General features: G+C 35.3%; 1 pseudogene; it reads left to right on the plus strand.

The window, feature by feature from the left end:
• The first annotated feature begins 1,348 nt into the window (after positions 1 to 1,348).
• Positions 1,349 to 11,575, plus strand: LOC120138590 (annotated as a pseudogene).
• Positions 11,576 to 17,792: the final 6,217 nt, after the last annotated feature.

Raw genomic sequence — 17,792 nt, forward strand, 5'->3', positions numbered from 1 at the left:
TGTTATTTTATTCTTGCATACTTTCAGTAGAAACATATTACATATTTATATACAAATTATGCCTCTAAACTAGGAAACTCTAAGTTAGGAAAGATACTAATCCTACTAGATGTAATCCCTTGAAATAAGGGATTGAAAATAAAAAATAATTATAGAATCTCTTGACAACTCATTTCTATAATTTCTACAACCTTACATAACCTACAGGTGTCACTCCAAGAATTGGATGGCAAATTGATCCTTTTGGACATTCTGCAGTACATGCTTACTTATTGGGCGCGGAGGCAAGTATATCCATAACTACTGCTTCTAACTTGCTTCCTTAATTTAGTGTTTCTCACTTTCAAGCAGCATAGTTTAGATAGATTCATGTTTCCATTTTTGTAGGTTGGGTTTGACTCCCGCATAGACTACCAAGACAGGATTAAGCAGAAAAAGGAGAAGAGTCTTGAAGTTATTTGGCGGGGTTCTAAGAGCCTGGGCTCGTCTGCTCAAGTGAATTTCTTTTATTGTTTTTTTTGGCATATACATGATTAGCTTTGGATAACACATTTTGTACTTAAACTTTACCAATATAGTGTTGCATTTATGTTCATTTACCTTTCAAAATGTCGCTGGGGTTGTGTAACATTATTCCATTATTCTTCTCTTAGTATTCACTTGAACTTAGATGTGTTGCAGATTTTTGCCAGAGCATTCCCAGAATATTTGATCTTCCATCAGTTTCTACTTTGAAGTTAATGCTGATTCCCCTGTTGTTCAAGTAAGTTCATTAGAATGATGTTAGTTTAGGCATTATCTTGCACTTGATATTTGAATTGATTCTAGTGTAAATATGGTTGCTTCTGATGTAGGATAATGTTGATTTGTTTGATTACAATGTCCAAGAAAGAGTGAATGACTTTGTTGCTGCTGCTATAGCACAGGTAAATGAAAATAAATTACCACGTGAGGAATTTTCTATCTTGGTTTCCTTCTCGTTTATTTGATGGAAATTTGGTACTGAATAGAAATCTCTTAAGGTTTTTGCTTTTTCTTCTCGTGCTATTTGGTCTTAATATTCATAGGGTATCTTTTTTCCTTAGTAAAATGTTTCCTTCTTTTTCTTTCACCCTTTCAATTCTATGGCATTGTTGAAATTATAGGTCTCGATTATGAGATGACAGATATGTGTTTTAGCAAAGTTTCTGCTATTAGTATAATCTGAAAGATGATTGTTTTTACTAGAAGTCCCATGTACTAGTTGCACCACATATCTGTTTTTACTATGAGAAGAATCCTAATCCTTATTCATTTAAAACCAAATAGTATTCTATATAATCTTCCTGATTTACCAGTCTGCTTTAGAATGGCTGGTGTATTCTCAAGACATCTGGAAACTCTGTTGTCTTTTAACTCAAGAATCCTATCTTTGATTTACTTGTCTATATCGGTCCTTAAAGTGTTCATTTGATTCCTACTGTTAAAGCTTATATTTCATCTGCAGGCAAATCACATAATGTGGACCGTGGGTACAGATTTTAAGTATCAGTATGCACATACCTGGTTCAGGAACATGGACAATCTTATTCATTATGTGATTAAGGTGGGCAACTCTATTTTCTTTCATTTTCCTAGTGACTGGACTTTAAGCATGCTTTATCTGGTATGTTTTAATCCTCTTTGGATGTCATATTATCAATCCGAACAATTGTTTTTAGTGCTTTTGAATGAACACTTGCAGGATGGACGTGTTATGCTCTCTACTGTACTCCATATATATTGATGCTAAATATGCTCCAAGTAAATCTTGACCACTCAAAATTGATGACTACTTTCCGTGAGTTTATTCCTTGACTCAAAATCTTAGTTCTCATGGTTTGTATTTTCTAAGAAATCATTCTTCTAAACAGTTACGCAGATCGTGTAAATGCTTACTGGACAGGATACTTCACGAGTAGACCAGCTTTAAAATTCTATGTTAGAAAAATGAGCGGCTACTATCTGGTACTATTCTTTGTCCATTTTAATAAGTTATTGTTAGTTTAGTTAATCTTTTTCATATATGCATACAGTTCATATTTGTGAATACGTGATTAGGCAGCGAGTCAACTTGAATTTTTCAAAGGGAGGAGTGATTCAAGACCAAATACAGACTCATTGGCAGATTCTTTGGCTATTGCTCAACATCATGATGCTGTTGCAGGTACTGAGAAGCAGCAAGTTGCCAATGATTATGCAAAAAGGCAATCAATAGGCTACACAGAGGTGCGGATTTGATCCTGACTATTTTCTCGGATGTTCATTTCTTCTCACTTTGATCTGAAGTTGTAAACGTGTTTGTTATCTTTGTAAAGGCTGAAAAGGTTGTTGCATCTTCACTTGCTTGCTTAACTGATTCAAAATCATCTATTGGATGTGGGGACTCAACCTCCAATTTCCAGCAGGTATGTCATGACTGATTGAATTTATTGTCACAAGTAAGACAGTTGATTAAATTATGATATGAAGTTTAACTAAGGGGCTATACATGTGGAGATGCATCTTCTTATCTCCCTTTTGATCTTTTCCCAGTGTCCACTTCTGAATATAACTTACTGCCCTGCGTCAGAGACTGACCTGTCTCATGGAAAGAACTTGGTAAGAAGGAATTTTCTGTCTTATGTTATTTAATCTCATAATTATTAAATAAGTTTTAAGTTCTTTCCATTGACAGATTGTTGTGACTTACAATTCTTTGGGATGGAAAAGAGAGGATGTAATACGTTTTCCCGTGAGTACCTCTGTTTCGCTTTGCCTTGCACCATGTTGGCTACTCATGAAACTTTGTTTTTAAAATTAATAGTGCAATACTTAGAATCCCGATTGCTTAGAAGCCCTTGATTTTCCCTTAAGTACTTGTTTTGGACATCAAAGTGGTCGTGGTTGTGATGGTAAGGAAAAAACTTGCAAAATTGAATGTCCATGATGGACATGGTTATGAGGGTAAGGAAAAAACTTGCAAAAATTGGATATGTCCGTGATGGACATTCATCCATATCAAACATTCATAGCTGAAGTGGAGCAACATTGCTTCAAATTTAGGTAAATTTATGTCTAAAATAATTTGCTAATATAGCAGCCAAAGCTGTCATTTGGCGTGAATCTTATTTAATTAGGTGATCAAAGTGGACCAAGGAAAATGTTAGTGAGATCTCTCTTTGACTATCAGGCTTTGTTGCTGTTAGGAAATCACATATGTTTTTCTGGTTTGCTGTAGGTTGTTAATGAAGATGTTGTTGTTCGTGATTCTGAGGGAAGAAAAATGGAATCACAGCTTCTTCCAATAGTTGATGCCTATGTGGACCTGAGGAACTATTATGCCAGGGCATATTTAGGTAGCAACCCAGAAGTTGAACCTAAGTTTTTGCTTGCATTCACAGCCTCTGTACCACCTCTCGGCTTCAGCACTTACATCATCTCTACTTCTAAAATGCCAGGTTTACTCTTGTAGCTTCTCTACTTGATGAAAATTTCCTTGTCTAGTTAAACAAGTATGGATGCTATTTCTCTGATTATCAAAATGCAAATAAATTGTCACAATCTGTTTCTATTTCTGATTTCAGGAGCTAGATCAACCAGGTCATCTATGTACAAATTTCAGATGGGGGGAAACCAGCTATTGAAATTGGTGAAGGAGATTTAAAGCTTACTGTTTCATCACCTCCGGAGAAGATCATAAATTATGTCAACAAAAGAAACTTGGTGGGTAATACTGTGAATATTCTAAGAAAGGAAGGGAATTTCAAAAGAGAAAGGAAAAGAAATTTCGAATGAAAAGAGAGGAGAAAATATGTTGTTATCGCTTACTTTAAAACTAAAAGAACTAGCCTACACTACATTTATAGGTTGAGAAGTACAAAAGTACAGTTTAACTAGGTATCTTTTTCTTAACCTTAACCTCGTAAGAAATCTCATTGTATCTTCTAAACAAATAAAACCTAATGCTAAGTAAGTTAAAACTCAGAATTTAGGAGGAACAAAAACACCTTTCTACTAGTTTAAATCACGACAGCTTTTCACACTCCCCTCAAGCTGGGTTTATATGTTGTACAAACCCAACTTGGACTTGAGTTCATCAAAGCTCGTTCTTGGAAGGGCTTTGGTAAGAGTATCCGCAAGCTGCTGTTGAGCAGGAATATAGTTTTGTTTCACAATTCCATTGATGACTTCTTCTGAAATAAAGTGTTTGTCAATCTCTACATGTTTTGTCTGATCATGATGAACAAGATTTTTAGTAATGCTTACGGCTGATTGATTATAACTTTGTATCTTGAAGTAATCCTTCAAATCGATCTTTAATTCTTTTAATAGTCTTTGAATCCACATTCCTTCACGATTCCCTGAAGCAAGTGCTCGAAATTAAGCCTCCGCACTACTTAAGACTATACACTACTTTTTTCTACTCCGTGTGACTAGATTATTCCAAACAATAGAGTAATAACCACTTGTAAACCTCATTTCAGTTAATTCACCAACCTAGCTTGCATCAATGAGTACCTCTACCTCACATTTTTTATTTTATTTATAGAGTAATCCGTGTCTTGGAGTCACTTTTAGGTACCTTAGGATTGAGTTCATAATCTCTAGGTGTTCTTCACGTGGATCGTTCATATGTTGGCTCACAATGTTTACTGAGTATGCAATATCTGATCTAGTATTTCATAGACAAATTAACTTGCTACCTAACCTTTGGTATTGATCTTTGTTGATTGGAACTGCCTTTTAACCCTTAATTTAAAGTTGGGATCCATGTGAGTTTCTATTGGTTTGCACCCAAGCATACCTTTTTTGTTTAACAAGTCTAAAACATTCTCTGAGAAATCATAATTCCTGCTTTAGACTGAGACACCTCCATCCCTAGAAAGCACTTAAGAGAACCAAGGTAGATTATGTACTTATCCTTATCTCATACTTGGTAGTTGAGTTGTTTTAAACTCCTAGTAGATAAACTTGGCAAATAATTAAATTAAGATAATCCTTAGAAGTTTAAATGTATAGGACTTATAAGCTTTTTTGTACTCTACCTATTATGTGTAAGCTTTCTTTGTACTCTTAAAGTAGTAGAAAATAAGAGAATATCAGTAAATTCTCTTTTATGTACCCACTTTCTACACTAAAGTCTGATTTCGAAGTCAGCAATAAGTAACCCTTTTAGCTTGATTGTTCCGTTTGCCATCTCCTATTATAATAATAACTTAGTAAACTACGCATTTAGTACATAAACTATTATTGTTATTTCATTTTGGTACCTAAACTTTATTTTTTCCAAAACCATATCTAACGTTTAGTTCATGTTTCATTTTGGTATCCTGCCATTAAAAACCAAACAGTGATATTGACGTGTCACCGTAAGATAATGCCACAGCATTGAAAAAAATGTCATGCCAGTAGTTTTGTTAATTTTTTAACGGCGTTGTATCAAATTGAAACCTAAAATAAATGTTAGGTATTGTTTTATAAAAAATAAAGTGTGGGTACCGAAACGAAACAGGAGTAATAGTTTAGGTACTAAACGTGTAGTTTACCCTAATATCTTCAACGGAGATAATAAGAACGGTCCTTTTACCTTTGAGGAGGTTTTCATGAATAAGGTATGATCAGCTTGACATTAGTTGTATCCATAAGTAACCACTGCTTTGGTAAACCTGTCAAACTAAGCGCAAGCCGCAAGGAGACTGTTTTAGATCATAGAGAAATTTCTTCAATTTTGCACACTTTGTGATCATTCGAATGACTTTCTAGGCTCAAAAGTATCTCCGTGTACACTTCTTCAACATCCTATTTAAAAAGGAATTTTTGATTTTAAATTGATATAAAGGTCCCTCTTCATTTACTACTAATGACATTAGCACTCGAACTATGTTCAGTTTGGAAAAAAGTGCAAATGTCTCTTGATAATCAATTCCATAAGATTGAGTGAACCCTTTTTCCACTAGTCTTGCTTTGAACCTTTCAATGCTTTCATTTGCCTTGTATTTGACAATGAAAATCCACTTGCATCCCACTATTTTCTTCCCTTGTGGTAGTTCTATTAGAGTCCAATTACCATTGCTTTCTAAGGCTTTAACTTCATCTTCAACTGTCTTTTTCCGCATTAGAATATTCAAGGCTTCTTGAATCGTTTGGAATCTGTATACTATCAAGTGATGCAGTGAAAGCTCCACTTGCATCCCACTATTTTCTTCCCTTGTGGTAGTTCTATTAGAATCCAAGTATCATTGCTTTCTAAGGGTTTAATTTCTTCTTCAAATGTCTTTTTCTGTATTAGAATCTTCAAGGCTTCCTGAATCGATTTTGGAATCTGTATACTATCAAGTGATGCAGTGAAAGCTCCACTTGCATCCCACTATTTTCTTCCCTTGTGGTAGTTCTATTAGAATTCAAGTATCATTGCTTTCTAAGGGTTTAATTTCTTCTTCAAAAGTCTTTTTCTGTATTAGAATCTTCAAGGCTTCCTGAATCGATTTTGGAATCTGTATACTATCAAGTGATGTAGTGAAAGCACTGTATGACAACATTAGTTTCCATAGGCCATATATCATTCAATAGGATGATTAATACATTTTTGAACTCCTTTTGTCTGAGCAATGCTTGATTCGGAGTTATCAACAAAAGGAATAAATGAATCATTAGGTGAAGATTCCATACTTGTGTCAATTTATGAGGCAGGAGGTTCCAGTTCAGGTTCTTGACAGTTTTTGACCTGTTTGATATCCTCTAGTTTCTAATAGTTCATCCCCTCCTATTACGGACACGAAGTTCCTGATTGGTGTCTAGTTGAGTGAGGGATGATGTTTTGGTTTGAGGAGTTGGTTTTGATGGTGTTTGTTTTGTATGAGTTGAATAAGAAGCTTTCTGGCATTGGAGAGTATGGATTTTCTGGTTGAGTAATTTTAGATTTCCTTAGGCATTGTGGTATTATGGATTCATCTGGATCAGTCTACTGTCACTGAATCTATGTTTTAGGATAGGAGTGGTTGGATTTTCCATGATTTTCTGGTGGTGATAACCTAGCTGATACCATGTGGGTATTCTAAGAAAGGAAGAGAATTCCAAAAAAGAAAGAGAGATTTCCATTATAAAGAGAAGAGAAATTCTTTTCTTATTGCTTGCTTTAAAACTAAAAGAACCAACCTTCTTTTATTGGCTGAGAATTACAAAAGTAGAATTTAACTATGCATCTTTTTCTTAACCTTTAGCTCCTAGGAAAACTCATTTTATCTTCTAAACAGATAAAACCTATCATATGTAAATTAAGACTCGGAATTTAGGATGAACAAAAACACATTTTCTACCAGTTTAAATCACGATTGCTTTCCACAAAAACATCATAAATATTGCTTATTTGGTATTTTATTTTCCTTCAGGCATTTCTTTATGTTGGCATATTTTTAACTGTGATTATATATGAAAATACGAGGCTTTTTCAGTTGTTACATCAGTATTTCTGTTCCCGTGTGGTGTTTCCGTTTGTGCAATTGTGTAGCTTTTACAACGGATATAATGGATCTAACGACAAAGTGCCCGAGGTACCAATATGTAATATTGAAGTTCCTCATGTGTAACACATTCTATATTCTCTTATTGTTCTGTTGCATGCTTGGCAATTAAGTAAAATTATTAGATACCTCTTTCTTGGTTGTTTTCATATAATAATTTGGTGCTTTTACAAGAGTTCTGGGGCATATATCTTCCGTCCAAATGGCACGTATCCCATAAAAGCTGAACGGGTGTGTAAGTTAGATTCAAAGAAGTTTTCTTCACACATAATTACCTTAACTATAATACTTGTTAAATCTCAGGCCCCTGTGACTGTTATCAAAGGACCTAATACATGAGGTGCATCAACAGATCAGTACGTGAATATTTCAGGTGCCTTTTCTAATGCTTGTTTTTCGTTTTTGTAATTTTTTTCCTGTAGAATCCTGTTTTCTTCTGAACTAGTATTAAAGCTACGCATTATAGGGTGAATTTAGAAGTTTATGAATATGAATACAATAATAGAATAGTTATCTGGACTTGGAAATGAGTCTTGGATATGGGTATGTGTTGGAGATGGGTACCCTCAATTTTTTAAAAAGTTTTTTCTTAGATTGGAGGTTCATACATCTGTTCTCATGTCCGAACATGTGTAGGATACAAGTGTTGGACATGGATACTTTAGGGAAAATGAAGAGCCTAGTAACATAGTAGAATAGTATGTTAAGAATTCTAATATGAATCTCATTAAATGTAACTGTTTAATATGTAATGGCTACTGGTTTTCCAGCTCTTGTAATGATGAGTTCAAAATTTTCTCTCTTTATTGAGTTAAAAGTGCAGTACACTCCAGTATTTATCTTGGAAAGTAAAATCTTCGGTAAGGTGTTTGTTATAAATTTTTAATATTTTTCTGTTACGGTTGGCATGAATATGCGACACTTCCGAGTTGAAAACGTGGAAGAAATGTGTCACTAGCCCCTGTTACTAGATAAAATTTGGTTGATGAAACTAACAGAACCATGGAGAGTTTGAAGTAGATCTCTTTCTCATTTTGTGATGCTTTCGTCCAATTTAAACTGATATGCTATTCTACATTTTAAGATCTCTTATCTTTAGTAGAGAATATGGCTTTCTTACTGACAAAAGTTATGCAGACTACTAGACTTTACAAGGAGAAGGAGCATGTTGAAGTTGAGTTCATTGTAAGTTTAGCAAATAGCCTTCTCAGCCTTGTGGTTTTATAATTGTCTTGAATATTTGATTCTTAGTGATAAATATTTTCGTTGTTCTGTCATTTTTTGTTCTTCTGTGCATTTTACTTTTATTTCACCATCTTATAAGAATAGACATGGCATGTTGGGTTGTATGCATTTTTTGTGTCCTAATCTCAGGTAGGGCCAGTGCCAATTGATGATGGATTTGGCAAAGAAGTAGCAGCTCAGATTACAACTTCTCTGGAAAGCAATAAAACATTCTACACAGATTCCAATGGACGTGATTTTATTAAACAGGTATGTTGAATGCATCCTGGGGTGTTATGCATTGAATCTTTTTGTTTGAGTATAATATTGACGCATTGAATGGCTGTTAACCTCAAAACTTTAGTCCAGATTTGGGCTACATCATCATTTTCCAAGATAGTGCAAGGAATATCTTACTATAAAGTTATATGCATGAAGCGAGAACTCACAGAAACACTTCTTTAAGTTCTCACTCGTTAGCTACTTACTTTAGCACTAACAAACTTTGTACTTCGTATGCCCCCAACCCCCTTCTTTATTTCTTTTCTTTCTATTTTTTACTTTTGCAGATTCGTGATTTTAGGACTGACTGGGACCTGGATGTAAACCAACCAGTTGCTGGAAATTATTATCCAGTATGTTCTTTCTATAACATTGTTCCTCAAGGTTCGTTTGTCCTTTTAGAGAATTTCTTTTAATGAGAGAGTCTTTTTTAACTTATAGTTTTTTTCTCCGTTCAGATAAATTTAGGAATTTACATTCAGGATAAGGAGAGAATTTTCAGTCCTGGTAGATCGATCTCTCGGAGGTTCTAACGTAGTGGATGGGCAAATAGAGTTGATGCTCCACAGGTTTGCTTTCATCTGCCCTTTAGTCGGTTTTCGGTTACTTTTATACTACCTTGATCATAGCAATATGTGGATATTCCCAAAGGTAATACGTAAAAGGTGTGGGTTTCTATGGCATGGCCAAGGCTACGCATAGTACTTGTAGTTGGTGAGAATTATGATTTTGGATTTCTTTTTCCCTGTAGAAGGCTGCTACTTGATGACGATAGAGGTGTCGTTGAGGCTCTAAATGAAATAGTCTGTGTTCTTGATGATTGCAGAGGACTAGCTGTATGTAAATGTTATCCGGATCCAGTGTGTGGCAATTCACTTTATCAATTTTGCTCTAGACTTGTGTCTTAAGACCCTGGTTGATGATGGCTTACATTATTCTCAAGATATGGTTGATGAATAGTTGAAATGGAGTTGGTTTTACTTATTGCCAACTGACCATGCCCTCAGTCTAAGGGTTAATAGCTTGTTCATATGTATCAAATATCTTCAACTTTTGCTTTAACATCTTCAGCTGCAGTTTAGTCTACAAATTGTGCAATTTTACCCTTCTAATAGTTAGCCTGTTTTTTGACCAAAACGCATCCAGGTCCAAGGAAAATATTATTACAGAATTGATTTACTAGGAGAAGGTGCCAAATGGCGTCGTTTTTTGGGCAAGAGATATACTCACCCCTCCTCTTAGCATTTGTAGAAGAGGTTGCTTTCCATTTTTTTCCGCATTTATTCTGGTAATGGAGAATTGTCTGAATAGCAAACTTGTCTTGCTAGGATGGAGATAACTTGATGAGTTCTCATACACCCACATTTTCTGGGATTGATGCTTCCTATCGTTTACCTGATAACGTTGCTCTTATAACTCTCCAGGTATTTGGTGTTTCCATGGGAAGGGAAAGGGAAACACACAATCATCCATTATTTTTTCATATAATAATGAGTTTAAGGCAAGGGATGATAAGGTTTATTGATTGGAGTTTACAACCTGATTAGCATGCTCCAAACATCTATAAGTTGCTTAGCATTTCCCTTAACTTTCCAACTAATAATACAGGAGCTTGAAGATGGAAAAGTTCTCCTTAGGTTGGCACATCCGTACGAGGTTGGTCTTTTACTCTTCACTTGAATCGTCTCGCTTTGAGAAAATATTTAGCCAAAACTTTCCTTTAAACCCAATCTCGAAGTAAATAGGAATGGTTTCAACAATTCAGGGCAATTTGACACTGTACTACAGTGGCTCCTTTATCCTGAGTTAGGCATTCTCTACAAATAGCTTTCACATGTTCTGGAAATGGTAAAATATTATGTACATTTTTAACAGCATGTAGTGTCTAAGGTGAGGCAGCTGATCGAACCCTGTTATGATGCAGAAAAGCCCCTGCATTTCTTTATATTTGTTTGTTTCCTTAATTCCTTTTCTAAATCAAAGTAGTTTTGATTTAACAACCGTATATGATTTACTTCTTTTCTGGCCTTTAGATGTAAAATTCTGTTTGCTTAGGCCTTTTGAATTACACAGATTGAAGAGGACAGTGTTCTTTCTGTAATGACTAGAGTAGAACTGAAGAAGTTATTTCGAGGCAAGAAGGTACAAGGGCAACGAATTTTCCAAGCTCTACTTATTGTGCTCTATTTATTTTGAAAACCATTTAAACTGAAGTAGCATATAAGGTGGACGTTTTCATGCATTGTTTAAATTGCAGAGGTCACAAGAGATGACCTTGCCTGCCAATCAAGAAAGAGAAGAAATGGAGAAGAAAATACTTGTTTGGGAAGTAGAAGGAGAAGAAAATCAAAATTCCAAGGTTATAAGAGGTTCTCAAGTTGATCCAAAAGATCTGGAGGTGGAGCTTGCTCCTATGGAAATCCGTACCTTTGTCATCGAATTTGAAGTTGATCTGATGACTGCTGCTTTCAAGAGAATAGTCGATGCTTAAGAGGCTGCATTTGTTTTTCAATGGTGATAGGTAATTTTGTATAATGTGCGATTGCAAGCCCTTGTTGGCACTGTCTCTTGATTGATTCCATGAGTACAGTACTTTTGCGACTTTGTTTGGAAAATGAGATTTTAACGTTTGCCTTTTAGACTCTCCTCACATTCTGTGCATGTATGTATGTTTATAAATATGGTTAGAAACAATGAAGTAATAACTCGAATAAGCATAAATAATATTACCTTACAGAACTTTTCGGAGGATAAGTGCTCCGGAGGGTTCAAAGTTCTCGAGCGGAGGTTCACTTTAGTAGCGGTTTATTAGTGCGCAGAATCATTAAGAATAGACTTAAGAAATTTGTGCAAAGGATCTTCCGGCATGGGTGTTAGTTTCGGAGGTATAAGTTCACACCAGATTTATTTAAGTTTGTATAAATAATTTATTTTTAAGAAAGATTCATCTTTTCTTTGGTGTTTGAGAATGTTGGACGTATATCTTCCAAGATATAATAACAATCGTTCACCTACAGCAACATTGCTACAACTAACAAACGAACTTGACCTTTCTTTTTCTAACAAAAATAATTTTTTTAAGGAGAAATTATCCAACTCTTTAGGTTGTAATTTTGTTGTCAACTTGTTTCTTTAAAGAGAGGAGAAATAATGGAAAGATAATAGTAAAATATTATTTTTATTAACTAACAACTGTACTTAGATAATGCCCATGTAAGATATGAAATGTAATATTTGTTAACTAACTATAATATACTTAGAGAGCATCTTTGAGGTAAGTATCTTAACGTTGTGGTCAGCAGTGCTGGTGAAATATGAAATTGTTACCATTGACTAGTTAATCTAAAATAAATAAACAAGTAATTGAACAATCGTGTAGTGATATTAACCACTGCCTTAGAAATGGATTTGTCTCAATGTATGTAATCACTACAATAGACTGTTGTCTCTTGAGGTTAATACGATCTCCCCGCGAGTTCGTACACCCAAAAATCAAAGTGGACAAACGGTGGTACTGCACTTCTCTAAGCATCGAAAGATACTAAAATAGAACGAGGAAAGAAATAGTTGAGAGTGTAAAAATATTTTTTTGGATGATTGAAAATGAGAAGCAATCTTGGAAAGATATTTTTCAAGTTTTAGTTTCTCAAGAAATCTTGTTATGAATTTCCTCTAAAACAATAGAATGCGTGCAGACGTTTCGACATGTATTACCACGACTACGATCATGACACCAAATGAAATTGAACAAAGCCTACCAGACAACGACAATGACGGAGCGTACGTACAAGAGATTTCTTTATCCTCATTCAACAGAGAATGGTAACGGAGTCTCGTTCAACAAAGATTTCTCAATGGGTTTTCCCTCCCAATGGATAGCATGCTCTCTTGAGCATTACTGACATTCCCCCATAAATTCGAAAGAATTCATTAGAAAATAAAGAGAAAATTTTGAATTAAAATGAGAGAAGAGCAATAATGAGATTAGTTGCTTAAGCACTAGAGAACATATCTGGAACTAGTACATAATGATGATGAGTAATTTTTCTCTTAGATAAGTGAACGAATCTTGAACTTTCTAATATTAGGGTGAATCCATAGCACATAATTAACCCCTTCACCCACCAAAGTCATTGATGTGTCTACAGAGTATATATATGAATGTATATATATAGTCCTCTTTCCTCAGGATTCTAGTAAGTGTACTAGAAAAATGACCCAACGTTTTTCATAGAAGGTGGCTAGTCCTTCTCACTTATGTAGGTTATTTCATCAAGTTTATCTCAACATACACCACCCGAAATCAGGCTATGAAATAATTAAGAACTTTTACAACAACTCAACCTCACAATAAATAAGGTAAATTTCTTCAAATTCATCTTAAATAAACCATCCAAACTCTAGAATAAGAAATCATTAAGAATAAATACTCAATCTCTTTAATCAGTGAATTCAATATGTCATTCTCATAACATCACCAAACTCTTGGGATTGAATTCATTAAGTGTACAAGAAAACTCATTCTCTCTAGCGGCACGTTCATTTAGTCCTTCGCGATAGGACTACCTGAACAGATTTGAGATAATAATAATTTTGTATTTCTCTAATAACATGTTACAACTTTAAAGGAAGAATTAGTACAAAATTAGGAAAATATCCCTAAAAATTAGGAACTACAATTAGAGACATATTTACATTAGGTTAACTCCTAAAAATAAGGATAAAGATTCAATCCCTTAATTCTACGATTTCCAACACTCCCCCTCAAGCTGGTGTGTAGATATTTATCAATCTCATCTTGCTAATAAAATCTTCAAACATCTTCTTACTCAGACTTTTAGTTAGCAAGTCTACAACTTGGTTCTTAGTAGGAAGATAGATTATACAAACTTCTCCTGAATTTACCTTCTCTTTGATAAAATGACGATCTACTCTACGTGTTTAGTACGGCCATGATGAATTGGGTTATGTGCTATACTGACAGCAGCTTGATTTTCACAATATAAATTCATAGGTTTAACATAGGATACTTTAAGTTCCTTCATTAATCTTTGTAACCAAATTCCCTCACATATACCATGGGCCAAAGCTCGATATTTTACCTCTGCACTGCTACGAGCCACAATGGACTATTTTTTACTTCTCTATATCACAATATTACCCTACACATAGCTACAATAACCACTTGTAGATCGTCTCTCACTCATTAATCCTACCCAATCTGTATCAGTGTAAAGTTCTATGTCACGACTGTTGTTTTTCTTGAAATGAAGACCTTTACCTGGTGTTCCCTTTAAATACCTTAGCATCCTGTAAACTGCCTCCAAATGTTTTTCCTTTGGAGCATGCATATACTGACTAATGACACTCACACCAAATGCAATATCAGGTCGGGTGTGAGATAGATAAATAAGTTTTCCCACGAATCCTGGTATCTCCCTCTGTCTACTTCTTCCCTATCATCATCAGTGCCTAGCTTAGAATTGAACTCCATTGGGGTCTCGGCAGGTTTACAACCTAGCATGCCAATTTCAGCCAATAAATCTAGAACATACTTTCGTTGGGAAATTGAAATGCTTGTCTGAGTCTGTGCTACTTCCATGCCAAGGAAGTATTTGAGATTCCCCAAATCTTTAAGCTAAAATTCTATTCTAAAGAAGTCTTTCAGTTTTATCGACTCACTCAAATCATCCCCTGTTAGGATAATATCATCAACATAGACGATAAGAATAGAGTATTTCCTACTTCCCGAGTGCTTGTAAAATAGTGTATGATCTGTATACTCGCCCTTTTTCTTCTTCAAAGCCTGATGGAAAGTCCATATATACCTCATTGCTCAAGTCTCCATTGAGGAATACATTTTTTTTACATCAAGTTGTGTCAAGGGCCAATCAAGATTGACAACTAAGGAAAGGAGCACTCGAACAGTATTGAGCTTTGCAACGGGGGAAAATGTTTTATCATAGTCGAGACCATAGGTTTGAGTAAAGCCTCTTGCCACAAGTTGGACCTTGTGCCGATCAATACTCCCATAAGGCTTGATTTTTGTGGTGAAAATCCATTTACAGCCCACGATTTTCTTCCCTTCTGGCAGATCTGTAACTTCACATGTCCCATTATTTTTTAGAGCATTCATTTCTTCAAAAACAACATGTCTCCATTCAGTTGATTTAAGCCTCTTTCACATTTCTTGGAGTCTCTACACTGTCAATATTAGTTACAAAAGTTTTGTAAGCTTTAGATAAATTTTCATAGGATACAAACTGAGAGATTGGATGATGAGTAGAAGTTCTTGTGCCTTTAAGAACAGCGATGGGAAGGTCCATATTCAACGAACCAGGAGACTGATCTGGAACAGTACAGTCCTCGGAGTTAGATGAATTTGGCACTGTTGTTGTGTCGTTTTTAGGAGGGAAATGTTTCCAAGAATAAACAAGGATTTCTAGAGATTGTAGTTGGGGTTTCTTAGAGGGATTAGATTGTTGAAGCTTACTTCCAATGGGGATTTCATCGCTGGGAAGTTCATTTCTCTCTAGTAGAACATCCAAATATGGTGTTATGAAGACAGGATCATCCTTAGAATTTTGTGTGACAATGGTGTTAGGGATAGGCTCAGGGGGTATAATAAGAAGAGTATGAAGAGTCTCATCTTCACTAAGAGTCTCCCCTTGAAGATGAGTGGCAAAAAAATATGGTTCGTTTTTAAAAAAATGTGACATCACGAGAGACAAATATACGACGCAAGATGGGTAACATTTGTATCCTTTTTCTGTAGATGAGTAGCTAACAAAGATGCATAGGTGTACTCGGGGATTAAGTTTGGATTGATTAGGTTGGTGATTATGTACAAAGGCTTTACAACCAAATATCGTGGCTGGTAGGATAGGAACATGAAATAGTGGGAAGTTTTTTTGTAGGACATATAAAGGAGTTTGGAGATTAAGAACTCTAGAGGGCATACACTTTATTAAATAACATGTAGTAAGGACAACCTCCACCTATAGGTATTTTGGAACTTTCATGGTAAACATTAAGGCTCGAGCAATAACTAGTAAGTGTTTATTTTTTCTTTTTGAAATCCCGTTTTGTTGAGGTGTGTCAGGACAAGAGCTTTGATGAATGATGCCTTTTTTTTAGAGACATATGGGCTTAAAATAGAATTGAAATACTCCCTTCCATTATCAGTGCATAACGTGTGTATGTTTGAGTCAAATTGGGTTCAGATCATGGAGTGGAAATTCTGGAACACTTTTGGTGTTTCTTTTTTTTCTTTTAGAAGGTAAACCCAATATATTCTAGTATGGTCATCAATAAAGGTTTTGAACCATCTAGCACCCATGATGTTTTTAACACGACTTGGCCCCCATAGGTCACTATGAATCAAGGTGAAAGGTTAGGATTGTATATAAGGCTTCAAAGGATAAGGAACACGGGTATGTTTTGAAAATTGACAGATTTTATATTTCAGGGAATTGATTTTTTTATTTCGAAATAACATAGGAAACAAATTCTTCAAATACAGGAAATTTGGATGTCCTAACCTACGATGCCACATCATGACAGTGTCCTCGTTTGAAACAGAGAGAGCAAATACTCCTTTTTTATTCTTGTCCTTGTAATCATCCCATATATAAAGTCAATAATCAACCTTAGCAGTGTTAATCATCCTCCCCGATTTCTGTTCTTGTATAATACAATCATCAGCAAAAAATTCAGCATAAACAACCTTGTCTTCAGTAAGTTTATTTACTGACAGTAAATTATAAGATAAACTAGGAACATGAAGAACTTTCTCAAGTGAGAAGTCCTTAGTGAGTCGAACAACTCCAATTTCAGCAATAGATGAGTATGAACCATTAACTATCCAAATTCGAGATTAGTTATGGCAGGGGGCATACGTATTGAATAGTGATAAATTACTTGTCATGTGATCGGATGCTCCCGAATCTAGAATCCAGGATGGATTATTACTAGACTCAGAAGTAATATTAAAAGCAGTACCTTGAACACCCAAGGAACCATGGCTTATTGGAGCACCGAGTAACTTGTGAAGAGTTTCAAGTTGGGACTTGTTTAGGCAAACATCCAGAACTGCTTTAGTAGGTGCATGGGTCGTAGTGGATGATCTGCCCAAGGATAAAAGAACTTTATTTTCCTTCTGAATTTTTGTTGTACTAGGATAACCGTGGAGCTTGAAACATTTCTCCTTTGTGTGACCAGTACATTTATATTAGCTACACCAAACTCGATCTCCTGAGCGACTTAGTTTTGAATCATTCCCTGCTTGACTCTTTTGAGATTGAAGGCCCCTTGAGATCAGGGCAGATGATTCAGTAGGACTATGACCAGAATTGGTCATAGGTTTTGGTTCCTTGAAATCTCTCATCATTACTTGACGACGATTTTCTTCTCTTCGAACCTCTGCAAATACGACTCCAATGGTTGGAAGAGGATTCCTACCTAGAATACGACCACAAACTTCGTCTAAGTCTCGATTCAGCCCTGCTAGGAACTCATAGAGTCGTTCTTTATTGAGATGTGACATGAACTTGGTGTGCTCCAAGCCTTCACCACAGTCCACTTCATAGTACATATTGAGTTCCTGCCATAAGACTTTTAAGTTGTTGTAGTATTGTGTAACTTCAAGAGTTCCTTGCTGAATGTCTTCTAATTTCAGCTTGATTTCAAAAACTTGAGAAACATTTCCTATATCAGAAAAGTTCTCATTGATTGCATCCCATATTTCTTTTGCAGTCTTGAATAAGT

This window comes from Hibiscus syriacus, unplaced genomic scaffold (assembly GCF_006381635.1).
Source record: "Hibiscus syriacus cultivar Baekdansim isolate YM2019G1 unplaced genomic scaffold, ASM638163v2 tig00110694_pilon, whole genome shotgun sequence".
In the NCBI taxonomy this organism is placed as follows: domain Eukaryota; kingdom Viridiplantae; phylum Streptophyta; class Magnoliopsida; order Malvales; family Malvaceae; genus Hibiscus; species Hibiscus syriacus.